The 15031-nt window shown below is 53.2% G+C and overlaps 1 protein-coding gene across 4 annotated transcripts in view; it reads left to right on the forward strand.

Moving 5' to 3' along the window:
- Window positions 1-15031, forward strand: part of Zmiz1 (zinc finger MIZ-type containing 1) — a 204016-nt gene that overhangs the window by 44226 nt on the left and 144759 nt on the right. For all 4 annotated transcript variants that reach the window (XM_026779819.1, XM_013346905.2, XM_013346904.2 and 1 more), the window contains exon 2: window positions 730-849. The gene's annotated coding sequence lies outside the window, so the exon portion shown is untranslated. The remainder of the gene's footprint in view (window positions 1-729; window positions 850-15031) is intronic.

The following is a 15031-nucleotide window of genomic DNA, read 5'->3' on the forward strand; positions in this document are numbered from 1 at the left end:
CACACACACACACACACACACACACACACACACACACACACACACACCATCCATTGCCACCACATATTCTGGAACTAGACAGCAGCAGGAAACCTTTAGGGAGCTCTGGAGGCCTCCTAACTGAAGGAGCATGGAAGCTGACCCACAGGTTCGGCCTGTCTAGTGCACCTCACTGCACCCGGACTGTGCTGTCCTTGTTGTTTCCTCCCTCCCTCCCTCTCTTCTCTGTCCAACACCAAATGATCCCTGCGTCCCTTGATAACAATGTCAGATGACATACATTAGACCAACTTTCTGATGAGGCCGTGGAAATCTGGGAGAGACTTGGTCAATATGCTGCAAATCTGCAGAAAAAAAGAGGGGGCGTGGTCAGCGAGGGCCTCCCAAAGGACCCAAATATGGTCTCCAAGTCCACTCGGGCTTGGGCCTTGGAATGATGAAGAAGAAGAGACCCAGCTGGAGGACAGGCCTGTTGGTGGGGTATTGTGGTGGTATGTGTGTGGGTGTAACTGCTCATGTCTGGATTCAGGCTATTGAACCCACTGAGGCGTAGTGTAGGGTTGCAGGTATGAGCCTCAGTAGCCAGTGCCTCTTCCAAGGGGAACTGCAGCACCCAGGAGGTGGGTTGAGGGACCCAGGCATGCTAGATGTAGAGCACCGCTGGAAAACTCAGGGGTTGCTTGCTGGCCCGAAGCTAGAACTCATCGTCCCCTCTGCTCTTTCTTGCAGAACTTGTGGCCACTGTGCTTGGACCGCATAGAACCCACTCAGCACCTCTTTCACCGCAGCCTTCCTTCCCCAACATTGTCACAGCCTGGAGTTGTGATCGACTGGCAGAAGCCTTAGCAGGTGAGTTGATGAGCCAGCTATATTGGTACTGGGAATCTGCTACTGAGGGCTGGGTAAGTGTGTGTGGCTACCTGAAGTAGGCGATGTCAGGAGCTTGAGGAGCTTGGGCGGGGATGTGGCTCGTTTCCCAGTTTCCCCTTTGTTCCTGGGCTTCCAAACCAGAGCAGAGAGGGCTTGGGCCTAGCCTGGGCATTGGACATGTGGTTTTATTCTATTGTCAGCATCCTGTGTGGGCTTGGTAGCTCTCACCCTCCTGCTAAGGGATTTTGTCTTCTAATTTAGATCGTGAAGATAATAGCAATAGTCACAAGTAATGTCCTCTGCTCCTGTGGGCATTTAACTGCACCTTCTCAAGATCTTTCCCTCCATAACTGTCCTTGAGGGAGTGGTTGTCACCATCCCCGTTGTGCAGGTGAGGGAACTGAGCCTTGGTTAGGAAGACCTTGCCCAACGCCACATACCTAACCAGACCTGGGTTCAAGTTCATATCTGTACATCCTTGAACTCTGTCCTGGTCCTCCCCATCCTGTAGCCCCTTCTTGAGGGTGGGTCTGAGTGTCCTCAGAAGAGCCAACTCAAGACAAAAGGAGAGGCCTTCTATGAAGTGACAGTGGCTGCCGGTTGCCATGATCAAGCTTCCTTGGATCCTCCGGGAATGGGCTATTTCACACTGGATGGGGTAACTGAGGCCTAGAGAAGGGTGAGTTGCACGGGTATAAAATGACAGGGCCAGAATTGGTATTGCTTAACCACACTGCACCCAAGCCCTCCTTTCAACTAACCTGCCTCCCTGACGTGGGGGCAGCATCTACATCAGGGTAGAAAGCCTGGGAATGAACCCTCTCTGGGAAGTGGCCATTGGGCTGACTTGGGGAAGGTGAGAAGTTACCATGCTGATAGAGAGGGGAAAAGAAGAAGAAGCAGAGGGCATAGGTCCTACGGAGTCTCAGGGAAGCAAAAGTTAACTCCCAGCCTGCACCTGAGGGCCCATGTGAATCCGTTAGAATCAGGGCCAGCTGTATCATTTGCAGGGTCCAGTAAAAAATAAAAATCAAAGCTGGTTGTTCACAAACTATTAAGGACTTCAAGTTGATGATAGCAGGCACAGTGAGGTCCCTGAAAGCTTAAGGACCAATATGACAAAGGCTAGCCCATGAAGCCAAGTATTTCCGCATAAAAGTAGAATAAAGTGGAAGCAACCAAGTGGGTGTCCAGGCTCCTTCTTCACTCACAAGCCGATCACAGGCCTGCTGACCTGGTACGAGGCCCCTTGCCCTCTGAGAGTGTGTCCCCCCTCCCACAGCAGGAGGCTCTGTGATGCCAGGGGCTAGCTTATCTCAAGCAGCTGGGGACAGGCTGCATGAGGATCGTGTGGGAACTCTCCTGGGTATGCTGCTCCAGCTTGCCCTACCTGCCCCTGCTACCCAGTCCCAGGCAGCACGCTTGAGGAGGGACAGAGAGAAGGGAAGATTGAGCAGCAGAGCAGCTGCCGCGAAGCCCAGGGTCTTCTGACTGCAGAGCCTCCCGTCTGGACTGCGCCCTGCTTGCCTGTTTCTGTCTACTTGTTCCTGTGGGTTGGATGCCAGGGGCTTTCTTTGTCCCAGTGCTATCACCAGGTGCTGCCCTTTGTGGTTCTCTGCCGTGGACAGCGTGCTCGCATAATTCATTAAATCCAGTAAGAGGCATCATTCCTATTGGCTGGATACAAAAACAGTGGCTGTGAGACCTAACACCACTCCAAGCTCCTGGGCTGTGGTGAGGTTCACCCAGGCCGTGAGGTAGCTGATGACCGGAGAGGGCCATACCTGAGCTCTGGCCCTAGAGGGGCTTTTTCCTCTTGGTAAAATTTAACTTCACTCCTGGTACATGAGAAGCTCCAAGTTCTAGGCTGTCAGGATGGCCTGGCGGGTCCTGGAGATCTGGCTCACCATAGTAAAGGAGCCTTCAGCCCTGCTTATTCCTGGGAAGGCTAAGGCTCCGCCCACACAGAGCTTGGGCAAGCCACTTGCTGGGCAGAGAAAAGAAGACTTGAGTTGCTTCTGACCATCATAGAAGGAAAGGCCAGATGCAGAGGGAGAGGATGTCCTGTCAGGTTGTGGCACTCGGCCCCTTCTGTGGCTGGGATGTATAAAAGGCACACTGGATGAAATACATTGACCATTATGGTTAAGAATGTGAACTCAGGGTTTAGGCTTTGGGATGTTTGTGGTTCTGATTCTCCATTTTTTTTTAAAAATAAATTGTCTCGTTCTGGCGAAAAAGCCTCTTTGAGCCCCATGTCATCATCTTTGGTGAGAGAGAGAGTCTTCTCTGGGAGGTGTCATATGGTCGCTACGCCCCCAGCCAAGCCTGTGAACAGGTGGTGTGTAGCAGGTAGGGTGTGTGACGTGGTTGACTCTGGCTGCGTGGATACACGGCAGCAGTTCCTGGAGAGAGCCTTGCCTGATGATGAACAGACATCGGGAAAAGGGGATATCCGGGTTCCTGAGGCAGTTCCGTGGGCAACCACATGACAAGAGCCACACGCCTGTGCCACCAGCCCCCAGGCTCCAGCCTGGGAGTCACCTGTAGTCTGTGCACTTCTAGGGTTAAGGACAGTGTGGGCAGCCTGAAAAGACCCTGGGTGCCAAGGCCAGCATGCAGAGGATTGGCTAAGCCTAGCCTGAGGTCCTGCAGACTGGACTTCCAGGGCCTCCTGTGGCGCGCCTGTCAGTCTTCAGTCCAGCTGAGAATGCACGCCCCAGCCCCTGCCCGGAATTTGTGGCCTCCAGGCTGCCCTTCCACCAGCAGCCTCTGTAGCCTGCCCTGCTGCACCCCCCCCCCCCCCCCCCGGGATTTTGGGCCCCCCAGGTGCCCTTCCCCCCACCCCCCCTTTAGCCCGCCCCTTCCCCCCCCCCCCCCCCCCACTTCAGGGAGCTGGAAATACTCTACTGTCTGCTGCTTAGTCCTGCTTGTGTGGTTCGGCAGGGTGGGGTGCCTTTCCAATTGACCTGCTGTGTGACCTTGGATAAGTCTCTGCCCCTCTCTGTTGCTGTTCCTTAGTCTCAGTGACCAGTAGGTGAAGCTTTTAAAGGCATTAACCACCCAGTGAAAGTTGAACTTGTCCTATTGATGAAGAAACTCAAAACACAGAGACTAGGAAACCTACCCAGAGTCAACACAGTTCTTGGTGGAACTGGGATCAAGCCCAGTTTCCTCTGGAACCATATGTTCCCCATGCTGTCAGACTGGCTCTCACCAACACTGGCGCCATGCTGGGCCCTCGTGCTAAATGCAAATGGTGGTTGAACAGCTGGGTGAGCACGGGTCCAAGGCAGCAGTCACAGAACTGCGCTGCACAGGCACAGAAGTCCGGCGAAGACCAAGGAGGCAGCCAAGCAGTCTGCCTGGAGGAGGGAGAATGGGTGTGGGGTGCTTGACAGTTCACAGCCAGCCAGGAAGATGGATTCAGCAGCAGATGCATACAGGTGCCTCAGCAGCTTCAGAGAGCCCCCAGGCCCATACCCAGTTTGTCCTGGCTTCTTTACTCTATAGTGTGAGTAAGGACACCTCTTTGGTGATATGGGATCCAGTCTCAGCCTCCACACTAGAGTCAGAACCTTGGCTCCCAGGCTGGGGGAAACAGGGATGGACTGGCTTCTTCCTGTAGCTGGACAGTTGGGCCCCACCAGGTCTTGAAGCTCCCAGTACCTATTCTGGGAGGGAAAAGCCCACCTACCCAAAGGCAGGAAGAGGTTCGTCTAAAGGGGGTGCCAAGTGCCACTCTCTTCTGCCACCCTCTGCACATCGGTTGGTCCCACACTCTTCAATGGCCTGAACTCAGCTCAGGAACTTGGGGTGGACATTGCTGAGGGGCAGAGGATTACGGAAGCCCTGAAACTAGCCTGGGAACACACAAGCTTCATTATGGTAGATACAAGAGGCATCCTTCCCAAGATTGGCAAGGCTGGGTTGCTCTCCAACTCTACCACCTACCTAGTTATGTAGGAATGAGGGCCCATAAAGAGCTCTGTGAACGTCTTATGGGCAATTCTTCCTCCCACTGAGGTTTGTTCACCCAGCGCCTGCCTGGAGTTCATCTTATTCTTGTCTGTGAGACACATACCCAGGCCCCACTTGTCGTGACGAACAGCTCTGCCTGTGACTTCCGTCTCTGTCTCCAAAGTCCCACATACCTCACAGCAAAGGAGGAGACCCTGGCTGCTAGCTGGAATCATCCAAATGTCACACACTGCCCCCAGAGAAGGCGTGTGCTTCAGGAATCACCTGGCCAGGTTCCCAATGCCACAAGGAGACCCGGGGCCCAGCGGTAGAAATATACCAGTAACCGCATGGCGCGCTAGTCTTACAGTCATGCACACTGCCCTCTGAAACTACACTGACCCTATGGAAGGCGGTGACACAGACAATGGGGACCAGCAATAGTGACAACAAAGTCGGCTGAGGATCTGTGGGTGCAGAGAGCAGTACCAGGGGAGCTCAGTTATTTGTGGAAACTCACGTAGAAGGGGCCACGGGGCCCAGCTCTGTGAAAACCCATCACTGCCTTCTGCCATGGCCCTCCCATAGTGAAATCTCCTCTACCCTGACCCATGTAGTTGGTGTCAAAATGCTGTGGATGAAGCCATAAAGTAGACTGGTGACCGGGACCTGCCCATAGTCTTCATCAGCTCCGTGTGCAGGGGGATGCCGAGTGCTTAGCTACCCTGCAGTCTGGGAGGCTATGACATTCCTTTTCCTGGAGTAGAGGTCTGCAGCCAGTCCTGGAGAGTGAACCAGAAATGGACCTGCCGGCATCCAAGCCACCGGAAAAGCTGGGCAGAGAGGCTGCCCCAAGGACTGTGTCAAGGGCCAAGGGGGTGATAAAGGAAAGAGGGGTGAGGTAGGTACCCTTGAGTTCAGATGCCAGAAAATGGAGTGTGTACTTTTCTTCTAACTCCCCAATGTTCCACTGCTGTGCCTCAGTTTTCCTTGGATCTTCTCTGGGCTTCAGGCATCAAGGAGCGACCTCCAGGCTTTGGAGCAACCTCCAGGCTTTGGTGGGAACATCTGCCTTTGGTCAGCACAAGGTGTGCTTGGGTTTTTTTTTGCTGAGGGAGGGACAGAACTGTCAAGATCCTTGGTGGGCAACTGCCTGAGGAAACCGTAACTGCACTCTCCCTAGCTGATGAAGACCAGTTTAAGGCTCCTAGAGTTCCTAGGCTAGACCATCCAGGGAAGGCAGAGGCTGGCCCTGTGGACTAGGAATCTAATTCTCGCCGGGCGATGGTGGCGCACACCTTTAATCCCAGCACTCGGGAGGCAGAGGCAGGCGGATCTCTGTGAGTTCGAGACCAGCCTGGTCTACAGAGCTAGTTCCAGGACAGGCTCCAAAGCCACAGAGAAACCCTGCCTCGAAAAACCAAAAAAAAAAAAAAAAAAAAAAGAATCTAATTCTCACAGAGGGTTGGGGAAGAATGTTCTGATTTGGGCATTCCATCTTTCCTATAATCAACTGCCTCCCGGGAGAGGCTAGCAGCAGAGAGAGGGTAGTCCTCCCAAGGCTGTGCCAGGTGAGCTAGGCTGTGTGGCAGGAGACCTCCCTGGCTGCTACCAGTCTCCAGTCTGTAGCAATGCTGGGACCCTGTGGGCTCCTCCCTGATCACGTCACACTGTGTGTGTCGAGCAGCGCTGACCCACAGTGGTCTTGTTCTCACCCCTTTCCTGTCACTAGCTACAGCCGTGGGCCCACTGGGTTCCAGGTCCTGGGTTTGCATAAACCGCCTGCACGAACAGTGTGCACAGCTTCCAGCTCCAGCCCCGTCAGCCTAGCAATGGCCCAGGAACCTGTTCAGGAAGCCCACAGTTCTTTCTGGAACGCTACAACGGTTATCCTACAGCATGGAGTGGCAAAATTCTTTGAACTCAAAGCTTCTCCATGACCCCTGACTCATGTTCTTCTCACATATAAACTGGGTAGGAGCCTGACTCCAATAGGGGAAAACTAGAGTCAGGGAGGGCAGGACATTTGGCCAAGATCACACAGCCAATCCAAATTCAAGCTGAGGATCCGGGGCCCTGTTTATACTCCTCTGGGGAACAAGCAAATGTTGCTTGTTTGTCAGGGGAAGGCACTGGCTAGAGATGCTGGAGGCCCACAGGAGGCAAAACCTTGCTCTCTTCCCTCCTGGACTTCGTCTGCTCTAATTGGCCACAAGTGCTGTTGCTGCTGACATTTACCTGGTAGGGAGAAGGACCTCTCCCTCTTACATCAAGATACTAAAAATAGCTATGGCCAGCTTCCTTCAGCCCCTGCCCAGCCCACGCTTGCTCCCCGCCTCAGTGACCTTTTTCCTGGGGTGGCACAGCGCTAGGCTCCGCCTTGCAGTCTCTATCAGGTCCCCATGTCCTTAGGCTGTCAGGAGTGGCCCTGCAGAAACACCTCCCTTTTCTTGCCTCCCTGTGGGCACTCCCTGTCTCCAGTGACCACCTCATTCCTGTGCTCCAGCAGGGGGCTTGCTCCATCCCCCAGTGATCTGATGCTCAATTCTCACCCTCCTCTTTGCTGAACCCAGACATTCTGTGGCCTTTATCCCAGGACTTTTCCATCCTTGCCACTCCAGCAGTGAAGACAAGCCAGGCTTTGGCATGGATATTGCGAAGCTGCATACATCCCAATCTCTGAAATGGACAGGAGCATGGGGCGCAACTATAGAATATTGCAAGGATGTACTAAGGCAATGTAGAGGAAAGAGTGAGTCAGTAGCCGAGCCCCTCTTGGGGGTTTTCTCATGCAGCTACTCTGGGATCCTAATAAATGAGATTGATATGCTGGAACAGAGAAAGAACGTTCCAGAACAGGCTCAGGACTGGTAACTTGACTTCCTCCAGGTCAGGGCCTTTTGCCCATTCCTCATGCACTTCCAGTTTGGCCTGCCATGCCTGCCTAGCCAGTGTTTGTCTGGTTCGTGTCCTGGGTCAGTATGACCAGAAGTTGTGTGGACACTGGCCTTCATCCAGTAGCTGGCTGGCTTTGGACTCAGCCCAGTGGAAACAGGAGTGGTTTTCCAGGTCTGGACTTGTGCCTGGCACATGGGCTACTCCAGTGTGCCTCGGTTTCCTCAGCTGGAACAGTCTGATAATGCTCTAACTTATCCTATGCTATATGGGGGCTCAGTCGTCAGCACGCGTGTACACAGAAAAGCGCATGGTTGGATCATCATGCTGGCCGCCTCAGCTGGGCCTCCTGCAAGTGAGGCTAGTGACACAGTTGGTGGTAATGACAATGACCACCTGCTGTGTTGAGTGACTGGTGTCAGCTGCTGAGCACAGCACATGAGATGCTGAATCCAGGCTCCAAACCCCTCACACAAGGTCCTATTATACACTGATTCCAGATGAGGAAACTGAGGCACACAGAGGCCACCCACAGTTGAAAAGGGGTGGGTCTGGAAACCAGAATCCAGAATCAGCCCGGCTAGAGTGATCAACAGCTATGCAGGCCTAGGACTGTCCCCGTGTTAGTAACACAAGTTCCAAATCTTGGAGATTCACCTCTCTTCTGAGGGACGCAGTGTGGGTGACAGGGCTGTCTCTGGCTGGACACAGTGCCTCCCACCTGCTCCCTGCTGGTTGCTGGTCACCACCGTTTCCACACCTAGGGCTGTGTTCCTCACCCACCGTTCTTCTCCACCCTGTTCTCAGGAGGCTTCCAGAACATGCCAGTCAAGTCTTCGACCAGGTTGCACCAGTAGCTGGCTGATGGATCATGGGCTGTTGCCTGTCAGACCTCAGTTTCCCTGTTTGCACAGAGGGCTTGTGAGCTCTCCTTCCATCCTTCCAAAGATTTCTGGAACCTCTCTTTTATTGTTATCATGTGTGTGATATGTGCGCGTGGTGCTCAGGGGCCATGGTCACATGTAGAGGTCTTTTTAACCCCCTAAGGGGCTCAAGGGATTGCCTTCCTTCCAGAGGCAGGTTCTCATGCTTGCCCTTGTATACACTATACTAGCTGGCTTGTGGCTTCCGGGGATTCTCCTTCCATCTAGGAGCACTGGGTATCCATGTATACTATTACATCACTCTGCGTGGGCCTCGGATCCTTACCTTTGCACAGTGAATGCTTAACCTGCTGAGTCGTTCTTCTCCTTAGCCCTGGACCGTCTTAAGAGGGAAGGCAGAAGGAATCCCCGAAGGAGTAGGGACAGAGGCAGCAGAGGGACACAGCAGAGACAGAGACAGAAAAGGGGCAGAGCAGGGACAGAGGCAGCTACTGGCCTGTGTTGCCCCTCCGCAGCCCAGGACTTCGTGGATAAGGAGCCAGTGCTCCTTGGGGTCCTGGGTCGTTCTTACTGATGTAGAAGGTGGTGCATGTTGAGGCCAGGTCTCTCACAGAAGAAGCCTGGGTATCATTGACACTCCCTCTCCCTCATTCCTGGTACCACTTTCTCTTCCTTGAGTCTGTGTTTCTCTCTCTGTCTTGCTCCTGCCAGCAGTCAGGCCTTACCATGTTCCTGCCTCCACGTTATCCTCTCCAGCCCTCTCTGTCTCTCCAGTTTCCCATTGCCAGGAGGGGAAGATGGCATCAAGGCCGTCTTCCGGGCTCAGTGAGGTCTGAGAGCTGTCTGTACCTCTCGGCCCACCCGAGCCTTCCACGTCTTCCGTCTTTAGTGGTATGGGATGTAGTACCTTTGTACGTGCCCAGCTTTGTTGCCCAGTCTCTAGTCTCATTGTGGATACAGTGTGCTCGGGACCAGAACAACACTCTCCTCAGATACTACCTAGAACTACTGCCCCCAGCTACCCAGTGTGGCTCAAATCCAGATTCGGGATGTAGGAACTGCCTGTCTCCTGTCATGGGTGTTCAGTCCCAGTGAGGACAAAGTTGTGCCACGGGGAGGGAGTGAGCAGGCTCACGTGGTAAATACAGGCGTGTGCTCCCAGCTCCGCAGCTATGTGACTTCAGGCAGCCTAGATAAACCTTGGTAGTATAACCTATGACACGTGCTTAACAAGAATACCTTCATCGCTGGCTGCTGGAATTAAATGAAGTGCCACAGAATTAGAGTGTAAAGGGTCCTAGGACATTGTAAGGATGATAGACACACTGCTTATCCATTTTTTTTGTCACATCAGGGAAGTATTTAAACCTTGAGTTGTCAGCCACCTTCCAGAAAGGTTCTTACTCAGTCTTTGATGTAACTTTCATTTCTGCCCACCCCCACCTTTTGTACCCTAGCGCTCCTTCCCAGGGTCCCTGACACCCCAAGAATTCCAACCAGTGCTTGCTGGCCTGTGTTGTCACTTTGTCACCCTATCTCCACCGAGCCCCTTCTGATCTGACCCCCACACAGGTGTCTGGACCCCAAGGATGGGGGCTAATGAAACTGTTTTGGGTGAACCCATGTTCAAGCCAAATCATCTCCAAGAGCAACATAGGTGTGGCCAGCCAGGATTCTGGGTCCACCCACAGGCTGCTTGAGGACATATCTGGGCCACCTGCAGTCAGGGACAACACCCATCCCTAGCTTCATGGGGCTCAGCAGGCACCATGGAAATTGATCTGCAGCTGGCTCCCCCGGAGTCCAGAGCCTCTCTCTCTCTTAGCTATGTGTCTGTGTTTTGTTTGCTGAGGTCCTGCCCCACCCCCACAGTCTTCTGTTAAATTGTGTTATTATATTTAAACAAATCAATTCCATTGCAGAGTTTTCCCATCCTAATGATGAGTTTGCAGTGCAGATACCATTGATTTCTCACAGTCCTGAAAACCAGCTGATGAATGGCGCCCGGTGCTTCTTCGGAGAGGCACTTAGCCAGCCTGCGTTTGCCTCAAGCTTCCCAGGGACACTGCCCCACCCTGCCCTCAGCTGCTGCCTGCAGTTGGGACTGAGGTCATGGGCCAGAGGAGACCCCAAGTCGTCCCCCCCCCACCCCCCATGGAAGGAATGTCATGGCTGGGCCATCGCCCACTCTGGTGACACAGGGTGAAGAATTTTATTGATTTTAGCCCCAGGCAGGACTTACAGAGGGGAGAAGCCTTGAGGTGTGATCTTGATCTTCTACAAATCCAAATCGCCTTTCTAGGAGTTGACACCTCATCCTTAGATCTGATGGGGTTGCTGGTAAAAAGCCACTTGAACTGCTTTTGGGAAGAGAGGTAAGGGAGGGTCAAGAGCTGCCCCTGCTGGAGAGGTGAAAGGGCTTCCCTTTGGGAAATCTGTCAGAACCCAGTGTTCAAAGGCACAGGTAAGCGCCACCCAGGGCTTCGACTCTCAGATACCTGCCTTTCCTGCTCCTCCTAGTTCCTGTGAGCAGGAACTACCACTGTTCCCAGTGTAGAGGGGCCTCCAGGCAGGGAGGGAAGGCAGAGGCACAGTGGACTCTGAGAGCCAATCCTGGTTGTACCTCTGTGAGTGTCACAGTGGCAGGGACGCTGTCCTCACTGCCAGCCTTTCTCTTAATCCACCCTGGGTTTCTGTCTGTGTGAGCCCAGGCCCCCTTGCAGATTTGAGGCTTCACTGCCTACATCAGCACTCTGAGAGCTTGTCACCTGGACTGGAGGGCAGACAAGAGGGAGTGACAGGGTCTGCAGTGGACCTCAGAGGGCGTGCTTGGCCTCCGTTCCTCCGAACGCTAATAATGGCAGCACCACACTCTCGGGTAGGAGCGGAGGTCATTTGGCTGCCCTCTCCCCTGCTAGTTCACTCTTTTTTTGAGGGGAGCAGAGTAGGACGCTGTTCTTCAGGGTTACAACCGACACCTCTTAGGCTGTGGTGGCGTTGGAGTTGGGGTAGGGGCTTGTGCATTGCTGGCCCTGTGTTTCCCAGGCATCTTGAGACCACCCCTCACTGGGGAACCCCTGGCTGGCCCAGCATGCATCTTCCTGCGCATTCCCAGTGGCCACAGCAGCCAGCCACCCCTCTTCCTGCAGACTGACAGCTCCTATAATCAGGTTAGCCTCCCTCTGCTCAGTGCTTGCTTTGCTGAGCCAGACCAGCTGCCTCTGATGGTCAGTCCACCTGGCCCTCTCTGTGGCGCTGGGGTGGGGGAGGGGAACTGAGGGAAGAACTCACAAGGGGGAGGCTTAGCCTCCCTCCATGTAGACCTCTTCAGGAGTCCAAATCCTTATTCTGGCATCAGGACCCTGTTCCCTTCTCCCACCTCCATGCCCCTGGGGTCCTCATGAGTGTAGCAACTGCTCCTCTTCACATGTGGGTCCCTTTGTTACACTTCTTAGAAAATTATGCATCCTTGGAAACCCAATTCCCGTCTCTTCCTCTGGACTACTTCCCTGGCTCCCACCTGCACTGGGCACTCCTCTGACCTGGAACTTATCAGTGCCAATGTATTGAGAGCCTTATTCCTGGATGTAGTACAGGAAGAAAAAAAAATTATTCCCTTTCTTCATATTGGAGGTGGCAGCTTGAGAAATCTCCAGTGAATGGCCTGGGCCAGCCAAGGGAAAATAAGCAACCACAGCAGAGAAGAAAACAGACAGGAGGGCCAAGACGACCGCTTCCATCCCCCTCACACAGTGCAGCCCACTTCCTGCTGAGGAGCTTCATTCTCAGCTTCTCATGACACACGGCAGGCCTGAAATAGACCCATGGAACCTTGGTGGTATCTTTACTACCCCTCCTCCCTGCTGGGCACGTTGGCCTCTCCCCTTCTGGGCCCTGCTCAGTGCCAGGACCCTTGCCAGCCAGCAGGGCCAGGTCATGTTCTCTGTCCCTGTTTACTTTGTTTTTATAAATGCAATGTGTAAGATGGGGGGTGGGTTGGGGTTGGTAAGGATCGTGGCATACACCTTTAATCCCAGGACTTGGGAAGCAGAGGCAGACGGATCTCAGTGAGTTTGAGGCCAGCATGGTCTACAAAGTGAATTCGAGGATAGCCAGGACTGTTACACAGAGAAACCCTGTCTCGAAAAACGCATAAATACATACATACATACATACATACATACATACACATACATACATACATACAGTGTGTAAATAGGGCCTGCTGCTTCCCAGGAGCGCCGTGTTTAAGGACTAGGGCACTGCTGCAGGCGTGATTGTGCTACCAAACCTGTCAGCTGCCTAATCACCATTCAGTTTGCATGTATTTCCGCTAATTCAAAAGAGAGGTACTCCTAACGACTTTTACATAAATACTATATTTGTTCCATGTAAAGACGGGATTCAAATTTGCTGGGATTCAGATTCGCTGATTGTCTAGTCTTGTAGCTGTCACACATGAAGTGTTGGGAGACTGTGGTCAGAGGGCCATTCTGGGGACCAAGAGGTCACCAGGAATGTCGGAGACCATGAGTGCTTGGGCTGCAGTCTGAATAATGGAACTAGGGGGGAACCCCTGACTCATGCCTTTAAACATATGGGGAATTTGAAACCCACACCCCCTAGCAAGAGGCAGAGTGGACTCTTATTCCAGTTCTCATCCTGTGTGCTGTGCATTTTGTGGGCAGTGGACTTAAGAACTTGGGACCCAGACTGTCCCACCTACGGGAGAAAAGGGCCTGGCCAAACCTTTGTGCTCCTGTAGAGATCTCTGCCTCCTCTCACTTCCCATCTGTGCTCTAGCTCCCCGGCAGCCCTTATTCTTTTGGGAGCACTCTCCTCACCTGGACGGAGCCCTCCCCCCCCCGTGACAAGCCTGCACCCTCCCAGGCCTTGCAGACTGATGTGCCAGGAAACAGGTGTGGGGCTGATTTCACAGTTTTAATATTATGTATTTATTTTCATGCAGAAAATATGTATAATTAGTATATAAGACCCATGATTTGGCAGATGATAGCACTTTAGATGAGGCTAAGTATAAAGGTGATTGGTTTAAAATGATTAAAATAATGATACATAGATTATTAAGGTGGAACACAGATGGGCTTGTGGAGTCAGGTGATGGGGGAAGGGACACGCTGAAAGAGCCCTGGTGTTGGGGAGGTCCAGAGACATGAGTCCTGCATCCTATTCCCTGGCCTGTAGATACCCTGCTTCATCCTGGGGACAGGTGGCATCCCTGGATCACTCCAGAGTTTCCCTAACTATTGACCATAAGCAGGAACCCCCAAGAGGAAGGACCTGTAAAGTGGCTTCCTGCCCAGGGTCACTTGACACAGGGCACAGACCCATGTTCTGGCCTCCTGGTATCATAGGTTGTAGATAGGAGGCCAGTGTAGCTCTGGACAACTCGCTACTATCTAGCTGTCTTCCAGGCCAGTCTCAAGTCACTAGGACTGGACAGCTCTAAGGCTCCGGTGGTGTCTAGCCAAGGTTTCCATCCTGTCTGCTGATCTCCTCTGTTCAGTAGGAGATGGGGGCTGAGACATTTGAGAACCATGAGCAGAGTGCTCCTTCAATAATGCTCGGCTCAGTCGTGGTATACAGTGGGAGGGGACCACAGTGCTGCCCGATATTTTCAGCTCATCAACCCTTTGGTATTCTGGAGGTCTTAGGGGCAAATGGGCAATAGAGGGGAGAACAAAGGCCTACCTAGCCTGAGTGGCAGAAGACACCTGCCACTGTCTCCTCCTTTGCCTCCCCCACCAGCTACCAGCTAGCCTATTCTACCGTCATTTGGCCTCATGACACCAGACTTCCAGTAACTCTTCCTGCCCTCCAAAAGACTACTGCAAACCTCTCAGGAGGTCACAGCTACTTCAGGCTACCCCCCTCCCCCGACACTACTCTCCAGCCGCCTCCTCTTCTCTGGGATGTGGGGCAGTCTGACAGCATGCTGGATGACCTTGAGCAGTCCCCTCCTGCACCCCACTAAGATCTTTATGGCGCCAGCCCGGTCCATCTCTAAGGCTTCTCCCACTCCAAACTCTGTCTACCTGCCCTGGCAAATGAAGGCAGTGCCCATGTCTGCCTAGGCAGGAGACCCAGCATGGTGAGGCGAGCGGGGAGCCTGTTCACTTGCTGAGGTGTTGGTGCCAGGTGGGATGAGTGAGTGATTTCATTCATAAATGAATGCATAAATAAGTGGGCATGCTTAACATCCACCCTTGGTGGCTGCTGCTGCTGCTGCTGCTGTTGGAGTCTCTCCAGCTTCTCAGAGCAGTGGCCGAGAGGACTGGCCAGCGACTGGCTACGGCACAGTGCCAGCCTGTCTGGGTTCATATCCCGGCGGTGACCTTGAACTGTTTTTCTTCTTCTCTTTCTTATGTTTCCTCATCTTTTAAAACGAGTACAGTGTGTAC

Source organism: Microtus ochrogaster, chromosome 6 (genome assembly GCF_000317375.1).
Source record: "Microtus ochrogaster isolate Prairie Vole_2 chromosome 6, MicOch1.0, whole genome shotgun sequence".
Taxonomy (NCBI): Eukaryota; Metazoa; Chordata; class Mammalia; order Rodentia; family Cricetidae; genus Microtus; species Microtus ochrogaster.